We start from the raw sequence: 19,038 nt of genomic DNA, 5'->3' as shown, positions 1-19,038 counted from the left end.
AAAAAAGTCTTGAACATTCTCCCACTGACCTTAAAGCTATTCTTCGATATTTTCACCCTGAACATAAGGTTCAGACTATCTAACCTATCTATACCTCTCATAAATATATATATTTTTATCCAGTTTCTCCTCAAGCTCACATTTCAGAGAAAATAGTTCAAGTTTGTCCAACCTCTCTTTATATCTAATACCCTCTAATCTAGGCAGCATTTTGGTGAACCACTTCTGCACCCTCTCCTAAGCCTCTCCATCCTTCCTGTAATGGCTGTACATGATACCCAAAATGCAGCCTAACCAAAGTCCTATAAAGCTGCAACATGATCTCCTGACTTTTACTCAATGCCCTGACAGATGAAGGCAAGCATACCATATGCCTTCTTTACTACTGTCTACTTGTGCTGCCACTTACTATAAGCTATGGATGAATTGGACTTTGCTAAACGTTCCTGGATTACTTCTTGGCCCCACGTAAACTCTAACATTAAACTATCCACCTTCCCACTTCCGCCCCATAAAACCCCTGCTAAACATAGCTCTATATACTTTCATAGATGTTCCTATTACTGGTCATCTATTTTTGTCTTTCCCTAATTTGGGATATTGAGTAAATTGGCTTCACAAGTTCCAATTCTAGCTCAGCAGGACAATTCTTCTTCAGGTGAAAAATAAAACAGAATGCTCGTCTCCTGGTCCTGAAAGTCACAGGCAGATCCTGACCATTACTGAAGAACAGTTGTAGTGAATATTCCTCCCTCATTCGCCATATGTATAAAGAACGGATTATATGATCATTCCCAATATACAGAATTCTGCTATGTTCAATCTTTATGATTACCTTGCATAGATCATTTGGTTTGTGAGCGATAATAAGAACTCAACTATAATCACTCGTCTTTGATTTAGAGCAAGTAAATCACAAGTTTAATCATCCAGGAGTATGTGGTTGTAACAAAGAGCGAATGCCAGACATAATATTTAAATATTTTGTCAACGAAAGGTATCAAGCGATACTGGAATTAAAAACCCTGGTCACATATCAAATTCTTCAAAAACACATGAAGTTAGGACTTCAACCAAAATATAGAAATAGTATATGTGTTAACATGTTTAAACAACAGAATACACTTACCAATGACTATCAAGCATGAAATGACTGAGTTGGAACTATGCCTTTTACGTCATAGTCAAAAACAACTAGATGGTGCAACCCATATTAATATTAGTCTTCTCAGATAGAATCTGTATCAAAAGAAATGAGAAATAATGAAGTGCCTAATGATAATGCTTTACTTGCCCAGCTTTCAAACTACGGTACTATTTACAGTTGGTAGAGAGATGCAACCTATTTAGTTCCTCTTACTTTAGATTCACCTAGGGAACTTAAAGCTGCATTTTATTTACCAATGCTAAGAAATATCTACCCCTGCAAAATATTCTACACAGCCACCACTTAATTTAAATCTAAAGTGTTCTCACAACTGAAATGTGTTTCCTTGAGAATGGTTTCTTAAGAAAGACCACCAGAACCTTTAATATCTCTCCGTGACAATCAGAATAATTATTTCAATAACTATTCAATGACTCTGCAACTCTACACGTCTGCTTATAGGCCTTTCTCACGGGGCGACTTGACGCAAGAGGTAACCAGAGTTGAACATCGTGGGAACCTCGTACGATAACCGTACGGCATTCGTGGACCACCGTGGCGCTAACGGCAGGTACTCGTGTAACTTGTCGACTCGGGAGAAAATTCAAGCAAGCTTGAATTTCTCCAAGAGTGACTTGTACATTTGTGGTTGAACGTTGAAACATTATATGGACGTAGTGGCCAGTGCGATATCTGTAATAACTCTTGCGTTTACCGTGGGAACTCCTGCGAACGGTGAACCCGGAAGTTTGAGTTTTAGTTTATTTTAGTTGTTGGCCACTCACCATTTGGTGTGACATCTAGAGTACTTTATAAATGTCTGTATGTTATTGTGTGTTTTTTCCTCTTGGGCATTACTTTGTTTCTGTTGGAGGCTCCACATTTTATTATAGCCTGAAGTGTGATAAAGCTTTTAACTCAGCAGTTTGATTGTCAGTGCTTGTTTACCTCATTGTTAAATAAATATATTTTTTACTATCAGATTGATGTCTGCAATTCTTCATTAACACATCACTACAAGATGAATGTCTCTAATGTTATAATCCCTCTCATGCCGAAACACAAAATAGTTGAAGGGAGGTGATATAATCACATTTTCATTCTTTTTCATTTTTGAGTGTTCATGTCCCTCAATTGCTGAGCTATTTAAACGTTTGAAAGTTTCACCACTCAGTAGATAATTAAATAAGACAATCATCACGGTCAATGTGACACAAAGTCTTTATTCCTATTTGACAATATAAAAAGACGACTTCTTGCACATATTGCATCACACCAAACAACATTTGTCTAAAAAAGGGCTTCGCAAACATGAAAATCAACAAATGAGGCACGCTAGATTTTTTAAAACAGATTCTATTCATTAACCTCCGCAACAAGCCTAAACTCAGGCAATAAAAGGGACAATGCAATGTGCTAAATGGCAGGTTTTGCGGACGACCATCTTATAGGAAGCACTTTTCAGAGGACAACACTAGAAAGTGAAACAAAGAGAAGTAAGCAGGATTACAACGGGACATTATTATCAGCTTATTTTCTATGCATGTCTGCTAACATGCAGTAGTGTTCCTGTGGTCGGCTACCCATCAATAGAGCTGTCCTGCCACAGCACACTCCCCAATTGTGAATTGTAGTAAGCGCAGAGATGGCCTCTTTGCTCTTTCTCACTGTATGTGCCCGAGTTACCTTTGAAACGCTGCAGTGGGACCATTTCCGCCTTGGTTGCACCACTTCTCCATGTACCTAGTGTTATTCCCCCTGTGTCACTGTCCACTAGGTCACCGTCCTGGATGGCTGTTGCTGGTCCTGCAGCTGCACCTCTCATTCGGATCAGGTTGTGCAGAACACATGCTGCATATACTATAGTCTCAACATTCTTGGGCTTCTGCTCCATTGTCTTGAGCAAGCATCTAAATCTGTTTGCCAAGATGCCAAAATAATTTCCTACAACCCTCCTAGCCCTTGACAGCCTGTAATTGAAGATCCTCTGTTCCCTAGTTAGATTCCTCTGTGGATTAAGCACATTAAGCAGTTTATCATATTGTCCAAATAGAGGTCTCCGTTGAAAGATGGGCTTCACCCAGTGAGACTTCCTCTTAATTCTCTTTTTAATTAATCTCACCCTTCTGCCTTCACGCAAGCGTCCTCGATTCACATAGGGGGCTGCTGCATACAGTGCGTCAATGAAAAACACCACCATCCTGTACTCGAAACTACTTAATACAGGCATGTCTCCAAATGAGCCAATTCAACCAAGGGAGGATAATAGTGTGTGAAAAAAAAGTGACATCATTTGTGCCACGTGATGATTTAACAACACTTCACAGTTCACAATGTTCATTCAAGATTTAACGGGAAAGCTCGGGAGACGGACAAGTCACTCGCACAAATAACAGAAATGCTGAGTACCCGTGGGAACTCTTTATCTACCCCCCGTTATATCGTGTGATATCGTGCTAGACCACGACCACTTCACTCTGGTTATATCTTGCGTCAAGTCGCCCCGTGAGAAAGGCCTATTAGCAATCAGAAGATTCAACAGATGCTAAAACAGGCAAATAGTTGGTATTCTTCTTCTAATGCTGCCTGTACATTTGAAGGAAAATAATACCTGTTTTATCCCCACAACAGCTTATTCTACAAATATGTTGTTGTAAATTAGTTCTCCCTTAACCCCCCCTCCCCCCCCCCGAGAATTCTCAAATAAACTGCATTCGAGGTAGCTTAAATCATGGATAATGGAGGTGCAGTGGTTAAATGATCAAACTCAACTCAGAGGATATGTACCAATCATGAATTTGGATGCATTTTTGAAGAAATTAGAAGTTTAGAAAAAAATCTTTACTATAAGTGATCTGGTTCACAACAGTATTTAACTGGTTTAATGATGGGAACTTTGGAGATACGAGCTGTTTGTGAGGAGTTTCTACTGAAATGGGCTTCCTCTAGTTGCTCTGGTTTCCACCCAAGATGCGTGGGTCTGCAGGTTAATGCGTTGTTGTAAATTGCCTTGTGTGAAGACAGGCGATTGAATATGGGGAGATTGATGAAAATATTGGAAGGATAAAAAAAATAAGATGAATGTAGGATTGGTGTAAACGGGTGATTGATGGATAGCATGGACACTTGACCAAAGACTTGCTTTCATGTCTGTACATTTATGTCTATCCTTACTTGTGCAACCACGAATAGGCAACAAATGTCAGCCATGAAAGTGAATTTTACAACCTCAGGAAGAATCAGCATGAATTTTCACAAATCAGAAATCTCTCCAATGAATACAGAATCAAACTTTCATTTGTTGATGATATCCAGGGATAGACTGAAGGTTGGCTGGATGTTATTGGGGGTGGGGGGGGGGGGGGGGGGGGGGGCAGTGAAATATCAGTTTAAGAAATTACTAGAGGATATACAGGAATTATTGAAACCTAATGTGTGCTGCCAGCACTTTCTATTTTTATATGCTATTATCAGCATTTGCATTTTTTTCCATTGCTAGCTTGCATAAGTAGCTATAACAGCTGCAACCTAGAAGCTAAAGAATCTTGTTGACAGGGACGACATGCTGCAGAAGGTAACAAATTCAGAATTTTAAAGATAAACCAAGGACTGTCTGGGGAAACTGCAGGGGTAATTAATTGCTGATGAAGTCAGGAAAGGGGCATGCATGGGGACTTTCAATTATGTATCTAGCATTAACTCTGCATATTTGTGGCAAGAACTTCAATAAGGAACAAAAGCTCCAACTAAAAAGATCAACATTTCTTATTCTATCCCAAATTATCTTTCAAACATGGAGCAGAACAACAGACAGCCAACCATGTCATCTCTGAGTGCCCGCTCTACCATCCACCAAATGGAGCTCGGGGCCTGGCACATATAGACGCAGAGACAACAACCTGGCTGCTCAACACCCGGCTTGAGATCTAACTATTCCTTTGGTTTATGTTTCATTCGCAAGAAGAAATATTTGAAACTCATGATAATCACGAAGATTAATTTGCATAATCATATTAAAAAAAGACTGCTGAAAGGGAGATAATAGAATCTTTGGATAAAAAAAATATCCAAATGTAGTTTACAACATTTACAACAATTATCGCCCTCCTTTATGATAATGACTGATTTGATTGGTCAATTTCAACAGTATTAAAGTAAATCCCCATTTACCATAAACTGCTAGTTTCAGATCAATATCTCCAAACATATATTCAAGTGAAAGAAGTTACATCAATTATTGCCAAAGAGAAAAACAATAAAACCATATTTTTCTTGCTCCTTATCAAACCAGAACAACTAGCAAGCAATTTGTTCAGGGAATTCCAACATTGGTACTCCCAGCAGATCCTCAAGAGTGCAAACACCCCTAGGTGTTCGACAAGAATTACCACAATTAGCCATTTATGGTCACAAGGTCTAATTGAGAAGTTTGTAGAAATATATATAGCCTGCCTTGGGTCCAACAACCATTAAAAACAGAATATAAATATTTATATCTGATCTTTCGTCATTTAAGTTTAATTGGAATGAGATTTGAGAGTAACTGTAATTAGAGGACTGTGTAACAGTGGAGACTGAACTAGAACCCCAGCCTTTACCTATCTGAACTGAAAAAGTCAGGTCAGCTATTGATTCCTTCCCAATTTTAGTCTACCTGATCATTCCACCGCATGTTCACAGGCTATGATCGACTAGAATCTTTTCCACTATTTAGTAAACACCTCCAATGGCAGATTTCAGAATTGAGAATTTCTGTCAGGATTCCACTGTTGACAGGCCCAGCCCAACATAACCAATTAAAAGTAACTGGGGAACACTGGGGATATTAGCTTTGGAGAGGATACTGATGTTGGCTCGCTTATCATTCCATCAAATTTTCAGGATTTTGCATCGACAGTTTTCTAATGCTGTGAGATGCCTGCTGTATGTTGTTTTCATCTCTGAAGCATATAATTGGAGGGGAGAAATTGTTGCTGCCTGGTAGACCATTCGTTTTGTGCCGGGTCAGAGTTGTTTATCTGCCTTTCCCTCAATCAACCAAGGTTATGCAACCGCATTGATGTCAGTACCATGTCACCACTGATGTCTGCCTATGCCTAGAGTGGTCTCCCAGGATAAGAGCATTTTACAGGGTCATGTCATGACCTTTATTGTCATAGGGCAGGTGGTGCACAGAAGAAAGCTTGGTTTTGTTGGTATTAAGGCTCACTCTCTCATGCTTCAGTGAAGCAGTTGACAATGAATAATTTTCTATCAGTTCTGAACATCAGGATCACTCCCCTTGGGAAATTTGTTGAAGAAGTGGTGCATTATTACAGCAAGAAAGATTGAGAAAAGTGTTGGGGAGATGTCACCAGCTTATTTGATACCAGTCTTCACAGAGAGTAATACTGTTGTAGAACCATTCAGCATCATCACTTAAACACCATCGTGAAGTAAACACAGAAGGAAATAATAAATGTTGTGGAGCACCAAATTTGAAGGTGTTCCATTATCTACTCATTCCCCCCATCTCACAAATTACCACTATACCTCGGTACATTGGACAATAAATTAAATTAAATAGTGTTGAAAATGGCCATATACCACAACTGGTGCCTGCATTTTTGTTGGAGTTGTTGCACAGTGACGATTATGTCCACTCCGACTCTGCATAGACAAATCCATAATGTGATTTACGCTATTTCCTTTGACAAGAGTAAGGTGAAGTGGAAAGATTTTGATGTAGGCAACCTGCAAAATGAATGCTCAACGAGCCAAGTGTTAAGGGCCTGTCCCTTGAGCATGCGACTGCATGCGGCAAGCGCGACTAAACTGGAAGCGGGGGCCGCGCGGAGGTCGAGTGATCCCCGTACATGGCCTGTCCCACCAGCATGCAGCTGCATGCGGCGAGCGCGACCAAACCGAAGTCCGCGGGAAGTTCGCGCGTGACGTACGGCATCAAGACGCTGCGTACGGCGTCGAGACACTGCACACACCCGTCGAGGCGGTGCGTACGGCCTCAATGCGGCTGTGGGCCGCAGGCCGTTACCGCACAGAATTTTTGGACAGAGTCCATTTATCGGAGCCCAGCGCGATGTCGGGACCAGCTCCGCACAACTCCATACGGTTCCGGCGATCAAAGTGGGACCGGCCCCACAAGGCCGTACGTCTCAAGCGACCGCGTTAGGTCGCGCTTGCCACATGCAGTCGCATGCTCGTGGGACAGGCTCTTTACTTCGTAACAGTGATTGCTTCGATATGGCATTGTCTTAATGGGGTCTCATAACCCTCAATTCAAAGCGGGGAAACCTATATCCTTCAGATACAATTATTCTTCTAGAAGTAAACCCAGTGTTCACAGCTGAAACTCCAGTTGCCAATCACTGGTACTACCCTAAAAGGCCTGTCCCACTTACGTGTCCTTGGCACGCAAACTTACGCGACCTCATGGTCGCGTTGAGCCGCGACGGTCCCGCGAAGGTCGGGCACGATTCCATGCGACGCACAGCTGTCTGGAGCGTGTGACGTCATTTGAAGATGGACACAAAGCTGGAGTAACTCAGCGGAACCGGCGGCATCTCTGGAGAAAAGCAATGGGTGATGTTTTGGGTCGAGACTCTTCTTCGGTCTGAAAAGAAGGGTCTCGACCCAAGACGTCACCCATTGCTTCTCTCCAGAGATGCTGCCAGTGCCGCTGAGTTACTCCAGCATTTTGTGTCAATCTTCAATTTTCTCGGCCCCGCTCTGGGAGTAGGAGTGGGGGCGGATCCGGACGGCAACGGCCGTGAGTCCCAGGCAGAGTTCGGCGATCGTTTGCCTGCTTCTGCTGCTGTTAGAGGTGAGACGTTGCGTCGCGCCAGGGTCTTGGGCCTGTCCTACTTTGGCCGTCAGTTCCGCGACAGGCCTTTGATGCGCGAAGATTTTGTTCACTACAAACATTTCGGAGCGCCGCGCGATATCGCGCACAACTACATACCCCTTCTCGCTTCTAGGTGGGACCGGCCCTGCGCGGCCATACGATGCCCGTGTGCCTCAACGCGACCATGAGGTCACGTAATTTGCGTGCCAAGGACACGTAAGTGGGACAGGCCCTTTACTCTCCACCTTTGAATTCAATGGGATGTCTGCACCACAAGCCAAAAGCTTTCTCCCTCTGCTTGGTGAAATTTTTGCCATGGTAACCCATTGACACATACAACTCTTTACTAAATCTTGAATTTATATAACGCTTAACAGAAAAATGTGCCAAGATGCTTCACAAAGGCATGATGAGACAGGAATGGATGCCAACTTAAAGCTGGAGTGCAGAAGACCTAAAGCTTGTGTCAAAGAGCTATGCGTGAGAACTTTACCTTTTTTTATTTTTTATCAGAGCATTTAGCAATTAAGCATAGGGACATAAAGACATTTATATAGAACCTCAAGATATCTACTTGTACTTTATTGTCAATTACATCCATTTGGAATTACCTTTTTCAAAACTTTGGAAATGCGGCAGATGCCACCGCAAGGTTTCAATTTAATGATAAATCATTGTGATATTTGCTAAAGGATACATATTTTCCGTAAAACTCTAAATGCATTTGGTTTATTTTCTCTTTTGCACTATCAAGTGTACTCATGTCTGGTATGATTTGTCTACATAGCACGCAAAACAGTTTTTGACTGTATCTCAGTACACATGATAATAATAAACCAATACCAGGAACGCTTACACTGCTCTTTGAAATGGTGCCATGGGATCTTTTACATTCACCGAAGGTGGCAGACAGGCTGTCTAATCAGGGACACAGCATTACCAAAAATGCAGCATTCTCTCATTGGGAGTGACGGTTTAGATATGTGATCATTTCTCCAGTGGAGGATTTTAAGTCCACAATTGTGTGCCTCCTGCTGTGGATGTTGTCACAGAGCTAACAAAGGGAATTCTTATCCCACGTAAGTACAAGTTTGGGTCTCTCTGAAATTGATTCTACCAAAGATAATTAACAAGAAGCAACCTAATGGTTGTGACAGATCACTCACACTTCCATCTACACCAACATCCCTCCCCAGTTTTCAGGTCTTAAGAACCCACTGAAATAGTTATTGACTACCATTGCAACAAGCACTGTACAGTTGTCACAAAACAAAATCCCCAGATGTAATTAAACAACTTGAAATTGAACAGTCCCTTTCAACATAGAAAAATGTCCAAAACTGCATAAAAAGCATAGTGAAACAAAAGGAATTAAAAAGTCAAGTTTAAATTCAATAAAATTATTGTATGAAGGAAGGGAAGTGGAGAACTGAAGATATTTAAGAAGGGACCAAAATTCCATCTCACAACAGACAAAATGTGAAGAGGCGCCACCTAGGGCACCATACGATTGACAGCCTCGCGACCAGTCTGTCTGTTTCTTCGTCTTTTTATTTTTAGCATGTTTTAAAAGTTTGTGTAAATGTTCTCTGGATTGTTTTACATGGGGGAGGGGGAAAGAGTCAGGGGAAACTTTTTTTTCTGGTCTCTTACCTTGCCAGAGAGGCGATTGGTTTTCGGGTCATCTCTCCAGTCGTTCTGCGGCCTGACATGATGGATCTGGAGGCCTCCTCGGGACTGACTTTGAGCTCCACCATGGGGTGTGAACTTACCATCGGAGCTGATCCCTTACGTGGGATCGCTCCAACCGAGGCCTGAGAATTTTACCATCAAGGGCTCGCCGTCTCGGGAGAGACCGAGTCGGGAAGCTCCAACGACGCAGAGGTTCGACCAGCCCCGACCTGGGGTCCGATCACAGGCGCGGGGGAACTGAGATTCCCCCCCGATGCAGGAGTTGATCGCCCTGATGAGGAGGGCTCGACGACCGGCTACGGGAGTCAAGATCTTCCCATCAACAGAATGCTCGAGGCCCCCGACCGCGGGAGAACAAAGAAGGGAAGCGATTTAACTTTCTCGCCTTCCATCAGTGAGGAATATAGAGGAGTCACTGTGGTGGATGCTTATGTTAAAATGTAATTTGTATGTTCTGTTGCTTTTTATTTGTATGACTGACTTGGCAAATGAAATTCCTCGTATGTTGCAAAATATACTTGGCTAATAAAGTATTATTGTATTGTATTGTATGGTTGACATTTAGAAATTTTAAAAATGTGGAAAATATAGAAATTGAGTTAGAAGCAGATTGAAAAAATAAACAAATGCTTAAAAAACTGACACAAACAGAACATTTTAGAAAGATTCAACAGATTAGGCAATATACGGAGAAAGATAAATATTTCCATTTTTACAATGTTGTCTGAGTATTTTCTGTTCCTATTTAAGGGCTAGCTGATATGATTGAAGTGCATTGGTCCAAACTGCTGCCCCCTTTGCCTGGACAATCTATTGCAAATGATTTACTAAAATTCTGACACTTAAAAGTCTATCGCTTACCTATATATTGACAAATAAAAACAAAGAAGTGATGCGCTGATGATTCTTACTAGCAATGCCAACACCAATTTACATACACTGCCTTAAAAATAACAGCCAACAGTGGAAAAACTGTTGCAAAACTGCCTCTTTTCATTCTCATCAAACATTTCCTGGAACCTTTCAAACTTATGAAGTAACAGAATGAGCCATAAGCTCTATCTGACAGTCTTAATACAAAAAATTGAAATATGACGTAAGCATGCTCATCATTTTATCCACATTGACACGAGATCAGTCTATCCAGTCGACAGGTGTTCCATATGGCTACTGACCCGTATTCTCTGTATCAGAGGCTCCTGTCCAAGAACTGAGCAATACAGATCCAGTAAAAATAAAGTCTAATTCTGTTGAGAAACAAGACGAGTGCACTATTTATTGGACCTATCGTGTTCCTTGATTGCAGAAAAATCAGAATTAATGGACAAATTACACAATCTCCAAGCAAAAACCTACAAGTGACCAGAGGCAGTTTATTTCACTATGGCACAAACTCACTGCATGTCAGCTGCTTGTCATCTGAATATTTGCCAAATAGTGCAATGTACTACAGCTGCTTTCCCTTACAATGACCACAAAATAATCAGTGAAAATTCATAGCATAGATAAAAATTTGCATCACCCTTTGACACCATAAATTTGAGGATGACCTAACTTATGTAAATTGCATAAACAAGTAAACTCAAATACATTTAGATATGGTGAATGGAAAAAACTTGTTTTGTTATTTCAGATCATCAATAGACTTAGGCTTGGACTTAATGCCTACCCTATTCACTGGCCCCTGATTTCAATCCATGCTGAATGATTACAAAGAGCCAATTCTGGGCTAAATTCCGTTTGTGTGACAAAAATGTAAACGTATATTCATAGAATTGGCATGAAGAATCATCACAAGACCTCTCACAAAGAAAATCCCCTCAAATATGTTGCCTAGTCTGAATGAAAGGCATTGCAGTTTACTGAGGGAGAGAAATTAACAAGGCACTGGTCGCAATCTTACAATCTTCCATAGATACAGGGTTTGTGAGAAAATGAAAGTTTTACTCTTATTCAAAAATAAAATGATGCAAGTTTAAACCCTGTAACTACAAGTCAGCCTGTGTAACTTGAGTGATGGGAAAGCTACTACAGACATAATCACAGCACAAAATTTGCAATTGGACGTGAATAAATAAAGGAAAAGTAGAAGGGATGTGTCAAAGGAATCTATTAATCAACATTTTTAATGAGGTTATAAAGGATTCCGCAGAGCACGGTAATTGGCAATTGTATGTCGAACATTAAGAAGGCATTTGACAAAAAATACCAGCAAAATACTGCGGATGCTACAAAACTGAAATGAGAATAGGTGTTGAGATGCACTTGGCATTTGCTGAATTGCCACCAAATACACATCAGGAAAATTGAGTCATGGAGCACAGAAAGAGGTGAAAGTGAAATTAAGGATTCAAAACCAACAATGGTAAAACATCTTTTTAATCTGAGATGATTGGTGCTTGGTTCACTACTTATCCAGATATATTATCCACTCCGGAAGTGGCAGCGCTGTTAACAGCTGCAGCTCGCCTACAGTCCGTCTGTCTTTACTTTTTTTCTGTTGTTTTTTTTGTCTTGTTTTGGTTAAGTTTTAGTTTGTTGGGTTGCGTTAGAGGGGGTGAAACATGTTATCTGTCTCTTCCTTCGGGGGAATGCGACTTTTTCGTGTCGTATCCCCCTTCTCTGCCTCCGTCTGCGCTGAGGCATAATGGCGGAACTGGCGGCCTTCAACCTGCGACCGACCCCGAGGCTCCGGAGGCAGAGCCAGCCAGGACTTACCAACGAGAGGCTGGCCGTCTTCGGGGCTAAGGCAGCGGTGGCCCGACTTGCTGGTGCAGCGTTCTGGCTTTCGGCGGCGGCCTGGAGCTGATGCAGCGGGGCTCGGAGCGGAGACTGCGGGACCCGGAGCTGGGGCGGCGGCCTGGAGCGGAGACTGCGGGACCCGGAGCTGGGGCGGCGGCCTGGAGCGGAGACTGTGGGACCCGGAGCTGGGGCGGCGGCCTGGAGTGGAGACTGCGGGACCCGGAGCTGGGGCGGCCGCCTGGAGCGGAGACTGCGGGACCTGGAGCTGGGGCGGCTGCCCGGAGCTGATGCTGTGGCGGGCCGTCTCAGAGCGGAGACGGCGTTCCGGCTTTCGGCGGCGGCGACATCACCACGGAGGTCCACTGGACTGGAGAGCGGCATCTTCGGCCTGGATCGATCGCCTCAGCGCAGAGGGAGAACAAGGAGGGAAGAGACGGAGACTAAGACTTTGCCTCCATCACAGTGAGGATGTGCTTGGTGAACTCACTGTGGTGGATGTTTAATTTGTGTTTATTGTATGTTTTGTTATTATTGATTCTGTGTATGACTGCAGGCAACATAATTTCGTTCAGACCAAAAGGTCTGAATGACAATAAAGGAATCTAATCTAATCTAATCTAATAATCCAAAAGGAGTGATGAAGACAAATGTACAGGACATTATTTCAAAATTTGCTGAGGACAAAGCCTGGAAGCAGAGAAACAGCAAGAATAGTGACATAATTCACGTGGACATTGAAAAGGTTGGTGAAACAGGCAGACACAAAGCAGATTGACCTGACTGTAGCCATTGCCATCTTACTTTACCCTCAATCAAAATGGTGATGGTATCATGACAGTATTGGCAAAGAACATTTACCAGGAAACTATTCAAAGCTTGTCTTGGTTGTTTGTTTTTTTACCAACTCTACACCTCACTACAGCTTTGATCCAACATAGGGAAGAAAGGCAAATTCTGGTGGCATTGACAGTAGCCATTCTTATCCCCCAAGGAGGCTCCTGACCAAGTGTGGCATCAAAGAACACGGTAAAACTGAGAAAATGGCAAAAAGGAAAACTACCCCATGGTCAGTGATAAATCCAAAGATGGCTGTCAGCCGTGGAAATCAGTCACATCACCAGAACTGAAAGTAACCTTTGTGTCATGTGGCTGTTGGGAAATGAGCATATTGAAGGAGGAAAAATACAATGAACCATCTGGGCAATCAAAAGCATGACATCACCCTCCTATTCAGCCTCCTGCTGGGGTTACCATTAAGCATTAATGTAAATGGATCATACCATGACAATAGCAAGTCAGAAGATGCGATCAAGCAGCTATTGATTCATCTCCTGGCACCCCAAACCCTTTCCACCATATCGAAGGCACATATCAATAATGTGATGGAAAACTCTCCGTTTGCCTGGATGAGCGCAGCTTCAGCAAGAGTCAGGAAGCCTTTTACAATAGAGGAAACAAAGCCATTTAGCTGAAACCCCATCCCCCATTCGAATATTTCACTTCCTCCATCACTATACACAACGGCTGTAATACATACCATCAACAACACATTGCAGTTACTCACTATAGCTATTCCAACAAGAAGGAAATGTGCATTCACTCAAATGGGATTATTAAAAACCTCCCAGTAGCTAGTGGGAGGTAAAGAAACAGAAATGTTGGCAGATTGTATAAAGATGTGAAAGCGACAGTTGTCATAGTGGGCGACTTCCCCAAAATCAACTGGTGGAAAAGGCTTATTTGGGGCAGAATTTATTGGGTATATCCAGGAGGGTTTCTTGAAACTATGTGTGGATAGTCCAACTAAAGGAGGGACCATACTGGACCTAAAAATGGGAAATAAGTCTGGCCAGGTGACTGGTGTTTCAGTGGAAGAGCTTTTGGGGAGCAGTGATCACTACATAGGTTTTAAGATAGTTATGAATTAAGGATAGGCCTGTACATTTCAGAGAAAGTACGAAATTGAGGCAAGGCAGATTACAATATTTGGCATGAATTAGGGAGAGCAAATTGGAAACAGCTGTTATCGAGTAATCCACATCAGACAAGTAATTTAAAGACCAGCTGATCAGAGTCCTGGAATGGCATGTTCCAGTGAGGAAGAGGGAAAGGGATAGCAAGGAAAGGGAACTGTAGGTGATCAGAGTCGTAAACTTAGTTGAAAAGGAAGAAGGTTCAGGAAAAGAACTAGGACAGAGGCATTGAGGAATATAAAACAAGCACAAAAGAACTCATGCAGGAAATTAGATGGGCCAAAAGGGGCCCTGAAGAGTCATTAGCAAGTCAGATTAAAGTAAATCCTATGGCTTTTTAGTACATTAAAAACAGGAGAGTAACTATGGAGTAGGTAGGACCACTTAAGGATAAAAGGAGAACATTTATTCTTGGAGGATGTAGGTGATGTATTAAATGCGTACTTTGTATATGTATTCACCAAGAAGGACAGTAGATCAGTGTGCTAATATGCTAGGGCAGTTTGAGGTCATGATGCACGTGGTGTTGGCTGTCTTGAAGGGCTTGAGGGGGAGATAAATCTATCATGGGTTATTGTGAGACGCAAGAGAGGAAAATGCAGGGGTCTTGACAAAGAACTTTGTATCTTCTCAAGCCACAAGTAAAATGCCAGAAGACTGGAGAGTAGCCAATATTGTTCCTTTGTTTAAGAAGGGAAATTGAGCTAATCCAAGAAATTATAGGACAGTGAGCTTCATGTCCAAGGTAGGGAAGTTATTGGAGATAATTCTTCAGATAGGATTTACTCTCTTTTGGAAGAAAATTTGATAATTAGGGACAGTTAGCTTGGAGCCTTTTTCTGCACCAGATCAAGGCTCACTATTGATTGAGTCTTTTTTTGAGGTGATTGTGGAAGGTAGAGCAGTGAATGTTGTCCATATGTATTTTAGTAAGGATTTGATAAAGTCCCCCATGGTAGGCTGATCCAGAAGATTAAGATGCATGGGATCCATGGTGATTAGGTAGTTTGGATTCAGAATTAACTTGCCAATAGAAGGCCGAGGGCAGTGGGTTATTCTAGCTGGAGGTCTTTGACCAGTAGTGTTCTGCAGGGTTCTTTGTTAGGGCCTCTGATTGCGAGATATAAATGACTTGGACGTTAATATAGATAGGTTGGTTACTAAGTTTTCAGACAATGCCAAAATGGTGGAGTTAGAGACAGTGATAAAGGCTGTCAAATAATAGAGCAGGATATAGATCAATTACAGATGAAAAAAATTAAATTTAATCTGAGCAAATATGAGGTGTTTGCACTTTAGGTGGTCAAATACAAGGGGATAGTATATGATTAATTGTAAGACCCTTGACAGTATCGATGTACAGAGGGATCCTGGGGTCTACGTCAATAGCTTCCTGAAAATGGCAACAAATAGATAACGTAGTCAAGGCGACTTATGGTATGCTTACCTTCATCGGTCAGGACATTGAACACAAAAGTCAGAAAGTCACATTGCAGTTTTATAGAACTATGGTTAGGCCGCATTTGCAGTATTATGCAATTGCAGTCCTGGTCACCCCAAGGATGTAGAGGCTTTGGAGAGGGTATAGAGCAGTTTTGCAGGATGCTGCCTGGATTCGAGGGCATTAGCTATAAGGAGAGATCGGAGAGGGAACTTGCATTGTTTTCTCTGGAGCATCAGAGGGCGAGGGAGACTGTTAAAAGTGTATTACAGCATGAGCATCATAGATGGGGTAGACAGAATCTTTTTCCCAGGGTGGAATTGTCAAAGTTAGAGGCTCCAAGGTCAGGTGGGAGAAGTTTACATGCAAGGCATGTTTGTTAAAATAGTGGTGGATACCTGGAATGTAATGTCAGGTTTGGTGGAAGCAGATACAATACAAGCATTTAAGAGGATTGTAGATGGGCACATGGATAGACAGGAAATGGAGGGATAGAGAGCACATGTAGGCAGAGGAAATTTGTTCAACTTTGCATCATGTTCGGCACAGACATTGTGGGCCGAAGGGACTGTTCCGTGCTGTACTGTTCTTGAATTTTCATAAACACAACCCCAACACAAGGGACAAGGGCAGGTTGAGAACGCTTCCAACAGATTCCTCACCAAGGTGCACACTACCTGAAGTAAACTGCCATTCATTCAGTGAAACTGCATATTATAGATGGGAGTGCGATGGTTCAAAAAAACAGCTCCTCCCCATTTTCTTAAGAGCATGTAGGGGATAATAAATGACACTCTTGCTGACAACGCTCATAAATGTAGAGTGTTTACTATGGAGGAGCAAAGTCCTTAAAAGAAAAAAAAAAGGCTATAAACTGATACGAGAACAGAGTGACTGCTAAATCTGTGTACAGAAATCTTTTAATGTGGCAGGGCAGGTCAAGAAAGCACATATGTTGAATAAGTGGAGGATTAATTTCAGACATAGCAAATAACGATGCAAATGCCTGGGAAAGAGTTCCCAAAATGTTACCAGAATCATCCCTAGTATAAGTGACAGAAGAAACAAAGATTGTTTTTTGCAGAAGAGGAAGCCAAGCAGTGAAAGATCTCAAAATCACAAAGGATCTTAATAATGTAAATACAAATAAGCCATTTCTAATGGCAAACGGGTCAAGGAACAGAAGGTACAGGTGTATAGATTGATTACAGGGATCCAGTGATGACAAAGAAAATGGAGTCAGTGATGCAGCATAGAAACATGCTCCAGACACCGTCTGCACTATCCATCAAACGCCTATTTACACAATGCACATTATTCATTTCATCCCTAACCATCTTCTCTCCACGTTCCACATTCCCTCCCCCCCCCCCAATTCTACCACTCACCTGGACAATAGGGGCAATTTACAGTAGCCTATTAATCTCCCCATCAGCATGCCTTTGGGACATGAGATGAAACCACAACACCCAAGGAAAACACATGCAGTCACAGGGAGAACATTAAATTCCACACAGGGAAAAATCTAGAGATCAGCATTGAATTGTGGTTGTCAGTGTGATGAGACAGCAGCTCAACTTGCCACTGTGCAATCCCAAACCCTTTTCATGCCAAGAGCAGTTATGAACGAGCAACTTAGATATAGACAAGCAGATTCAGTTTTGACCAGACATGTAGTTGAAGGTAAAAGCATCACAGGGTTTCAGGGAAAGATATATGGAATGGGTGCAGCTAAGTAGCTCTTACAAAAGCCAGTTTACGGTCGTCGGTGTTATAAAATATCACCTTGTTCACGTGGGCACATAAATCCAATACAAAAATCACTCTTCAGACCTGTTTTCTGCGTTGCACAATGCTACACAATTTACACATTATATAGTTAAAGCACATAAGAACACATGCAGGTAAATCTGCTTTACGGCAAACGGTATAGTACAAGATTAGTAGATTAGTAAATCCCAGTTTTAAGGACAATTGTGGAATGAAAACTCCCGTCAACTGCTCATAGGTTTGAGATGCAGCCAAATTATCTGGAGGCGAGGCCTTTCCCTCCATCGATCCTTCAGTTTAAAAAAGGGTGAAACTGTCGATGCTGATAATTTATTAAAGATGTATGATATCGCCTGGACCCGAGAGTTCCTTCAAAACCCACCAGACAATGGTATGGGCGAACATTCGGTGCGGACAGCTGGCTCCCTCGGGCTGTTCTGAGAGAAGTGCCCCCGAACCCTCCTCCTCCTTCACATAGGGTACCGGTGATGAGAGGGAAAGACAGCGGAACGGCCCGGTCGGGTCCCGGTCATTGACCAGTTACTGGGTCAGGTTTCCATCACCACAGAACACCTTCCACTGCCCGTGTCCGGCCCAGCGCGGTCGCCGCCGGGGTCCCGGAGCCGCAGGACAATTATGATGCGCAGGTTCCGGCCCCGGGGTCTGCGCGCCTGCGGCCCACAGGCTCGGCCCGACGTCGTGCCTCAGCAGCACCGGGTTGAAGTGTTTACCGCCGCCCACTCACCTTCTACAGGGCCCTATAATAAAGCCGGCTCCTTTCCCCAACTTCATTCAAACTCACTGCGGGACACGATGCCGGGAACCCGCACTGCCGCAACCTCGGCCTTTCATCCCGCGACAAGGCAGCCGCGGCCGCAGGATCATCCTTAACCCGCAGATAGGCGGCGCCTTCCTGCAGCGCCCTCAGTGGCTCGGAGTCGCCTGAAGCGCCTTCAGCGGTTCGGAGTCGCCTGCAGCGCCCTCGGCGGCTCGGAGTCGCCTGCAGCGCCCTCGGCGGCTCGGAGTACCTACAGCGCCTTCAGCGGTTCGGAGTCGCCTGCAGCGCCCTCAGCGGCTCGGAGTCGCCTGCAGCGCCCTCAGCGGCTCGGAGTCGCCTGCAGCGCCCTCAGCGGCTCGGAGTCGCCTGCAGCGCCCTCAGCGGCTTGATGGTGAAAGTAAAATAAAAGCAGATGCTATAAATCTGAAATGAAAATATAAAAAACACTCAACAGGTCAGACAGCATTCACAACTCACCCCACGTGGATTTCAATTTAGAATTTCATCTGCACAATTCGGGCCCACCAGATCACATATATGCTGAAATTATCTAGCATTTGTCAAGGTAGAGCCTCGTCTCATCCTGAGACGACCTTAATCATTAAGTTAATGCATATATATGCTCTCTTTACAATAACACAGACTCACTTGATC

General features: G+C 43.0%; 1 protein-coding gene across 6 annotated transcripts in view; it reads right to left on the bottom strand.

The window, feature by feature from the left end:
* dpp9 (dipeptidyl peptidase 9) overlaps positions 1 to 18,574 on the bottom strand; it is an 85,169-nt gene extending 66,595 nt beyond the window's left edge. Inside the window, exons 1-2 of one of the 6 annotated variants that reach the window (XM_033046675.1) lie at positions 18,352 to 18,574; positions 1,130 to 1,239 (exon numbers count right to left, since the gene is read on the bottom strand). The gene's annotated coding sequence lies outside the window, so the exon portion shown is untranslated. The remainder of the gene's footprint in view (positions 1 to 1,129; positions 1,240 to 18,351) is intronic. The other 5 variants (XM_033046677.1, XM_033046672.1, XM_033046671.1 and 2 more) reach the window with 5 other exon arrangements.
* Positions 18,575 to 19,038: the final 464 nt, after the last annotated feature.

Source organism: Amblyraja radiata, chromosome 29 (assembly GCF_010909765.2).
Source record: "Amblyraja radiata isolate CabotCenter1 chromosome 29, sAmbRad1.1.pri, whole genome shotgun sequence".
Classification (NCBI taxonomy): domain Eukaryota; kingdom Metazoa; phylum Chordata; class Chondrichthyes; order Rajiformes; family Rajidae; genus Amblyraja; species Amblyraja radiata.
Note: the sequence above shows the minus strand (reverse complement) of the source record. Positions and strands in the feature narration are given on the sequence as shown.